At 42.0% G+C, this 8,909-nt stretch overlaps 1 pseudogene; it reads left to right on the top strand.

Annotated features, from left to right (window-relative positions):
* The first annotated feature begins 289 nt into the window (after positions 1-289).
* Positions 290-407, top strand: LOC126285554 (5S ribosomal RNA; annotated as a pseudogene).
* Positions 408-8,909: the final 8,502 nt, after the last annotated feature.

Here is an 8,909-nt window from a genome sequence, read left to right as displayed (position 1 = left end):
AGTTTATCTATCATCTCCATAACGCTTTTGCGATTACTAAATGATCCTATAATGAAGCGCCTTGCTCTCCGATGGATCCTCTCTATCTCTTCTATCAACCCTATCTGGTACGGATCCCACACTGCTGAGCAGTAGTCAAGCAGTGGGCGACAAGCGTACTGTTTTCGGATTGCATTTCCTTAGGATTCTTCCAATGATTCCGATATTAATTTCTGTCTTTGTTATTATATGATATGAAGTTGTGTTTTGTGCAGCTTTTGTAAATATAACGAGCTTTTTGTAGTAAGTTGGCAATGGCTTTACCCCAGTGGATACACCGGTTTCCGTCAGATCACCGAAGTTAAGCGCTGTCGGGCGTGGCCTGCACTTGGATGGGTGACCATCCTAGCCGCCAAGCGCTGTTGCCTTTTTTCGGGGTGCACTCAGCCTCGTGATGCCAATTGGGGAGCTACTCAACCGAATAGTAGCAGCTGCGTTCAAAGAAAACCATAATAGTGACCGGGAGAGCGGTGTGCTGCCCCACGCCCCTCCTATCCGCATCCTCAACAGAGGATGACATGGCGGTCGGATGGTCTCGATGGGCCACTTGTGGCCTGAAGACGGAGTGCTTTTGTGGTAAGTTCCTATGGGACCAAACTGCTGAGGTAACTGGTCCCTATGCTTACATACTACTTTACCCCACGCGGTAGATAACGAGATCTACATATTTAAGTGCTGCATAGTATATTAAAGTTTTTCGGAGTATCCTGTTAATTCGTCAGTAACAGACTTAGACTTTTATGGAGGCGTGTGCGTGCGCGCGCTTGTGTGTGTGTGTGTGGGGGGGGGGGGGGGGTGGAGGGGGAATCATTATATTTTTAAAAGTAGATACATAACGTGCATCATTTTGTTATTTCAAACGGCAGAAAGTATTCTACCATAAAACGCGTGATATCTGAAAATGAATTGAGTTTCTTAAATGTCTTTAAAATGGAAATTTTTGTTAGTTGCCAATACTTTATATTTCAAAATGTTTTTAACTTGTAACTAGCTTTTGATAATATTTCGCCTCAAGGGGAACATAAATGACTTAGATAAAGCTCGCTTCTCTTTATTTCCTTTTGAGTTTTCGGGTACAGTATGAGCCCACGATATTTAATCATGGAACGAATCAGTACATAGTTTGTGGAATCCTGATCAGAAAATTTACTACTGAACAGTAAATAAAAAGGGAAAAATGTGAGGGAGTATACAAATATTTAACACATCACGGGGAAAAGTTCTTAACTACTGGTACGGACTCTTATAGAGAATAGAAGTAGAGTGTTACGAGGAAAGCTTTCCACTGAGGTCTAAAGACTAACGATTAAGTGTGCTCTGAGTTTAAAGAAAGAATATATCCTGCTAATTATGTCTCTCGCTCGCTTGTATAGAATTTGTCGCATACCACCACCATAAGAGATGACAAGCCGCAACAAATTGAATACAAATTTGCTAAATAACTCGCTACGTTCACGTTTAATGCTCGCATTGGCTACAAAGTTCACAGCTGAGTGCTCAGAACATTACTGGGACGCTCACTGGATGTTGGAGATGCGTGACGGATGCTCGCAGGACAAGTCTAAAACTCACCCGCCATCATTTGTGGCTCTAACAATATTTAAACTTGACAATGTAAGACCGCCGAATACGTACAGTGAAACCCTCAAGATTTCGTCTGAACGGTCCTAATCTTACGGATTTCTTCAGCGTCTATGAGTAAGCCTCTCGGGCTAGAGGCAGTGTGGAGGGCGCACAGAAGCATAACAAAATAATCTTTCGCGTCTGCCACTGGTAGCAAACCGATTAAGCTCTTTGTGTGGCTAAGTTCCAGTTGGCTTTGTGAGTTCCACGCAACCTTAGATATCTCCTTCTTTTGCCACTCAATTTGTATTTAATAAATTTAATAGGTCCTCCGAATCTCTGAAAGGGTTCGTACATATAAATTTAGGAAGGATAGAGTTTGTCGGCCGGTCGAGATGTGATGAGAGATGGAGCAGAAGCTCCAATAAGAGAAATATGTAGTACACTATTCCGCTGTTCCCGTCCAGTCGGTCGCCGTTGGTATTGAGGGATGTGTCGTTTCCAAACAAAGGATCTTTGTATTTTATGGAAAGCACTGAAAACCTAAATCTTGGTGGACTGACAAGGATTTAAACCGATGTCCTCCTGAATGCGAGTCCAGTGTTTTACCACTGTGGCACTTCCTTCGATAATAATAAAAATAATGCAGTACATTCTGCCTTTGACCCATGATATGTAAGGGATATCACGCCAAAAGTAAATAAAGAACAATAGATATGTTGTTGTTGTTGTCTTCAGTCCTGAGACTGGTTTGATGCAGCTCTAGATATACGAGTCTATTAATGAAGATTCGACAGAATGCCACGACTGGTGATGTGTTCATGAAGTTTAATAATATCAGAAGCACCTTTGGGAAAAAAATATATTATCTGTCATTTTGTCTCAGTATCCTCATTGTTCTTTTTAATTCAATTCCCTTTCCGATAATGGCTCTATGCATATTTCTATCTATTTTTCTGGTTAAAAGGAGTTACAAAGGATATAGGATGACAACAGCTGTTTTAGTCCAACCTCAATCAAGTCTGACAAATCTTCGTGGGAATATAGTAAATTTGATAAAAGGTTTACATGACAGTTTTGAACACGGCTGTTGTTCAGCAACCGTATACTAGTTTCAATATCTACATCTACATGACTACTCTGCAATTCACATTTAAGTGCTTGGCAGAGGGTTCATCGAACCACAATCATACTATCTCTCTACTATTCCACTCCCGAACAGCGAGCGGGAAAAACGAACACCTAAACCTTTCTGTTCGAGCTCTGATTTCTCTTATTTTATTTTCATGATCATTCCTACCTATGTAGGTTGGGCTCAACAAAATATTTTCGCATTCGGAAGAGAAAGTTGGTGACTGAAATTTCGTAAGAAGGTCTCGCCGCGACGAGAAACGTCTATGCTGTAATGACTTCCATCCCAACTCGTGTATCATATCTGCCACACTCTCTCCCCTATAACGCGATAATACAAAACGAGCTGCCCTTTTTTGCACCCTTTCGATGTCCTCCGTCAATCCCACCTGGTAAGGATCCCACACCGCGCAGCAATATTCTAACAGAGGACGAACGAGTGTAGTGTAAGCTGTCTCTTTAGTGGACTTGTTGCATCTTCTACGTGTCCTGCCAATGAAACGTAACCTTTGGCTCGCCTTCCCGACAATATTATCTATGTGGTCCTTCCAACTGAAGTTGTTCGTAATATTAACACCCAGGTACTTAGTTGAATTGACAGCCTTGAGAATTGTACTATTTATCGAGTAATCGAATTCCAACGGATTTCTTTTGGAACTCATGTGGATCATCTCACACTTTTCGTTATTTAGCGTCAACTGCCACCTGACACACCATACAGCAATCTTTTCTAAATCGCTTTGCAGCTGATACTGGTCTTCGGATGACCTTACTAGACGGTAAATTACAGCATCATCTGCGAACAGTCTAAGAGAACTGCTCAGATTGTCACCCAGGTCATTTATATAGATCAGGAACAGTAGAGGTCCCAGGACGCTTCCCTGGGGAACACCTGATATCACTTCAGTTTTACTCGATGATTTGCCGTCTATTACTACGAACTGCGACCTTCCTGACAGGAAATCACGAATCCAGTCGCACAACTGAGACGATACCCCATAGCTCCGCAGCTTGATTAGAAGTCGCTTGTGAGGAACGGTGTCAAAAGCTTTCCGGAAATCTAGAAATACGGAATCAACTGGAGATCCCCTGTCGATAGCGGCCATTACTTCGTGCGAATAAAGAGTTAGCTGCGTTGCATAAGAGCGATGTTTTCTGAAGCCATGCTGATTACGTGTCAATAGATCGTTCCCTTCGAGGTGATTCATAATGTTTGAATACAGTATATGCTCCAAAACCCTACTGCAAACCGACGTCAATGATATAGGTCTGTAGTTAAATGGATTACTCAGATTAATAGCCAACCGGTTGCACATAAACGTTAGTACATTGACCTAGATTTCGACACCTACTAGGGGCGTCTTCATCAGAATGAACAGTTGTTAAATCCTATAAAATAATACATAGAAAATCGGGCATCACGAAAGCCACATTAACCAAGATGACAATTTTCAAGATGATGCTTGCTTTCTGGAACGCTCATCTCGGCTGTCATCAGCGCCCGTGCAGAGTCCTAATTTTTAAATAGTCCAATCCAGCCAACTTCACGAATAATGAAGATAATTCTGCTGAAATGATGAGAACAACACAAACACCCAGTCTCCAGGCAGAGCCCGAACCCGGCCGGGAATCGAACCCTGGACCCCGTAATCCACAAGCAAAAAGGTAGCCCCTAGGTCACGAGCTGCAGACTGACAATTTGCATGACGCACAAAGGTTTCTTAAGTAAAATTACATTGCTAAAAAGCAATAGTCAGAATTTGGAAAACGTTGTAACTTTTGCCCCGTGTACCCAGACGAGAACAGCATCAGACAGATCGGCTTAATGGCTTACATTGCCGACACGAAAACAATTACTAGCTGCGCCGCCTATCAGGCGCCGACGTAATGTGCCCATTTGACATAATGTAACAAAAATAACTGAAAAAAACGACAATTATTTTTAAAAACGGAATATAAAGAGAGCTTAATGTCTTTTTGAAATTTCACAGTAGTCAAGCAGATTAATTACACGGTGCGGCAGCGTTCTTAGTAGTATATTAAAAACACACCATCAGGCAGTAAATGTAATTTATTTATTACCTCTTACGTCAATTAATAGTTAAAGGTATGCCATTGACTAATGTGTAAGTCATTGTCCATTACGTGGATTACTTTTTGAATATGACTCCTGTCAAATGATGCCCCCTCTGCACAACACATTCATCTAGGCGGCGTTGGAAGCTTGCCATAACTCGGCGTAACGTATTCGCCGGGACATTGTCGACGGCAGTTCTGATGCGACCTTCAACTCAGGAATGGTGGCACAACGTGTTCGGAACACTTCTTACTTCAGGTAGCCCCAAAGGAAAAATTCTGCACATGAAAGGTCAGGTGAGATAGGCGGCCAGGAAATGTCACCAGCCGTGGCCGTGCGGTTCTAGGCGCTTCAGTCTGGAACCGCGTGACCGCTACGGTCGCAGGTTCGAATCCTGCCTCGGGAATGGATCTGTGTGACGTCCTTAGGTTAGTTAGGTTTAAGTAGTTCGAAGTTCTAGGGGACTGATGACCTCAGATGTTAAGTCCCATAGTGCTCAGAGCCATTTGAACCATTTTTTTGAAATGTCACCAAAACGGGAAATTACTCTACCGTGAAATGTCTGTCGCAAGAAACCTGTGCAAATTCTGGCTGTATGCGAGGTCGCTCCGTCTTGTTGAAACAATAATTGTTCCACATCGACGTACCTAATTGGGGAAGAACGAAGTCCTGCAGCATGTTTAAGTAGAGTTCACTGGTGACAGTTACAGCCACACCGCTGTCATCCTCAAAGAAGCAAGGGCCAATAATCCCAAAGGAAGCAACTACACACCGCACCGTGACACGAGAATTGCCGTCGGCAATGTCCCAGGGAATACATTACGCCGAGTTACGGAAAGCTTCCAACACCGCCTAGGCACTTCAGTCCGGAACCGCGCTGCTGCTACGGTCGCTGGTTCGAATCCTGCCTCGGGCATGGATGTGTGTGATGTCCTTAGGTTAGTTAGGTATAAGTAGTTCTAAGTTCTAGGGGGCTGATGACCTCAGACGTTTAGTCCCATAGTGCTTAGATCCATTCTGAACACCGCCTAGATGAATGTGTTGTGCAGAGGAGCATCATTTGACAGGAGTCATATTGAAAAAGTAATCCACGCAATGGACAATGACTTACACATAAGTAAATGGGATAATTTTAACTATTAATTGACATAAGAGGTAATAAATAAATTACAGTTACTTGCTGATGGTGTGTTTTTAATATCCTACCATGAAAGCTGCCGCACCCTGTATAATGGAGCCATCTGTTGGGCTTTACAGAAATGCAGCTGTACAACTCAGAAAATATTGGCGAGAAGGTAACATATCTAGAAGATTAGAAGAAAGTAATATTTCGAAACCAGAAGCAGGAAAAATATTGTAAAAAATAGAGGAATCAAAAACCCTGGAGCAGTGGATTTAAACCATGAAAAACATTTTGTTACGTCGTTGCAACTTTTCTTTGAGGATGAGGCCAAGTTTCTCAGAAATATGCTTGAAAATCTCCAACTCTTCGAGAACATTGAGCCTATAACCTTTCCTTTCCCTAAGTAAAACGTAAATTTCTTCAACGCGTTTCGGTTTGTGTCCGGAAATTAACAAATGATCAGCAAAAGTGGAATTCTGTTTATTAATGCCTCTTTTTCCCAACAAATGTACCTTATACCTGACACTAAAGGACCTTCCAGTTCGTTCTATATAACTCATCCACAATCTCAAGTCCACAGTTGTTCCGATACACAATTCAGAAGTGTATAAAATCACTTGCGATACGTGTCCCTTTTATTATATAGGACGAATTGGAAGGTCTTTTAGTGTCAGGTACAAAGAAAATTTGTTAGGGAAAAGAGGCACTAATGTACAAAATTCCACTTTTGCTGATCATCTGCTAATTTCCGGACACAAACCGAAACGCGTTCAAGAAATTTTCATTTGTACTGCTAAATTTATCTCCACGCAAATATTTTCCGGACTGTACAGCTGTTTGTAAATTTATTCTATGTCATTCTGTCCTTTAAGAAATAATAACTTCTGTAAAGGAAATTTTCAAACTTAGATGTACTGTTTTTTTAGGCAGTGGAGAGGGGGCATTTGAATGTTCCCCATACAGCCATAAAGAGAAAGTGGAAGTGAGTGACAACCAGTGATAATGAGCCTAAGTCTACAACAATTACAACGAGGAAGAGAAAGATAGTGATAGAGGGAAGAGACAGCAGCAGTGGGAAGAAATGAGATGTTAGCAGCAAGAGAGAGGAAGAGGGAGACAGTGACATTGAGAGGAGACTATAGTAGCAGGACAGAACGTAGGGGACTATGGCTGTGACACACAAGACAGTGACAGAGACACACAAAGAGATAATGACGACAATGAGTTGGGCTGAATGAGTGAGTGAGGAAGTGCAACTGGGAGTGGATGGGTATGAGCAATTTACTGCGATGGACTAGCAATTGTGATTAAGTTACAGCTAGGGGGGCTTGAGGGAGTTTGAGGTTAGTTACATTTAAAAAAAAGCGCTAATATGTACGCATGTCAAAATCTTTGTGAAAAATTTTTAAGATGCGGGAGGAAGGTAGAATGAGGGTACTGGTAACCAATTCAGTCAGCGTCTTTTAAATACACAGGAACAGATCCGCTTTTTTTCGTGCTCCGACTGGAGCATTTTTCCGCTGGTGGCCTTCCATACCTAAAATCACCGCTTCCGTAGCAAGGGGGTCGGCGAACTCGTTGCCTACGACTTGATTGTGCTCTTTAACGGGCACCTCCGAAATTTCGGGGTGTCGCTTTAATCTAGTACATGGAGACCTTGTGACCAGCCCCTGGAGTTGGTTTTAGTATGGTACTATATCATGGACTGTCGGGAGGTATATATGCCCTCGATAAAAATATTTAAGAAGAGTGAGCGCAGTCTGAGAGTCCGAAAAGAAGACGATGTTTTCCTCCGGCGCCGCATACCAGTATTTATGGTCGTCCAAGATCGCCGTAAGCTCTGCCGTCATTGTTGACATTTCTTTTGGCAGCTCATCTTTAAATCTTAGTTACACATAATTATACTAAAATGCGCATCCCTAGATGGACTGTTGAGAACGAAGTTTATAAACTGGAGTGACAAATGTCATGGGGTAGCAATATGCGCGTATAGAGATGACGGCAGTATAGTGTGCACAAGTCATAGAGGAGAAATGCATTGGCAGAGCTCTCATTTGTTCTCAGGTGATTCATTTGAAAAGATTTCGTACGTTATTATGACCGCACGATGCGTATTAACAGACTTTGAATGCAGAATTGTAGTGGAGCTATATGCATGGGACATTCAGTTTCAGAAATCATTAGGGAAATCAATATTCCCAGATCCATAGTGTCAAGAGTGTGCCGATAATATCAAATTTCAGGCGTCACCTCTCACCACGGGCAACGCAGTGGCCGATGGTCTTCTCTTAACGACCAAAAGCAGCGGCGTTTGCGTAGTCAGTGATAACCGACGAGCAACACTGCGTGAAATAACCGCAGAAATCAATGTAGGACGTAGGACGAACGTATCCGATAAGACAGCGTGGCAAAACAGAACTAAATCTGCCCACTGAGTCAAATAAAATGGCACATCATTAAGATAAAGCAAGAACAGTAGAGGCCAATGATCGAAACCCGTGGGAGTTCCCTGTAATTTTTCCTCATGCAAATGATACGCTTTCCCATTTCTATTACTTGAACAGCGTAGGACAATTTTCTCTATTCTGTTTATTAAATAAGAAATAAACTAGATACTTTTCGAATCATTCATTGCATAAAAACTTAACTTCTCTATAGGAATGTTATGACTGGCACAATCAAATGCCTTCGATAATTCACAGAGAACTCCGGGTGGCGTTATTTTATCATTTAAAGTTTCTATGGCGTGCACAGTAAATACATAAATATCTGACTCAGTAAAATTGCCCTTTTGAAATCTAAACTGCAGTAATTTGCTTAGTATCTCATTATTACATAGGAGGGTGACAACCCTGTACCACATAACTTTCTCAAAAGTTTTAGAAAATTATGTAAGGAGTGCCAATGGCTGCCAATGACTTGTACTTATGGAATCACCCTTTCTACATAGTGGCCCAACAATGACATATTTCAGTC

The sequence above is a fragment of the Schistocerca gregaria genome, chromosome 8 (assembly GCF_023897955.1).
Source record: "Schistocerca gregaria isolate iqSchGreg1 chromosome 8, iqSchGreg1.2, whole genome shotgun sequence".
NCBI classification, from domain to species: domain Eukaryota; kingdom Metazoa; phylum Arthropoda; class Insecta; order Orthoptera; family Acrididae; genus Schistocerca; species Schistocerca gregaria.
This window is presented reverse-complemented; position numbering and strand designations above follow the sequence as displayed.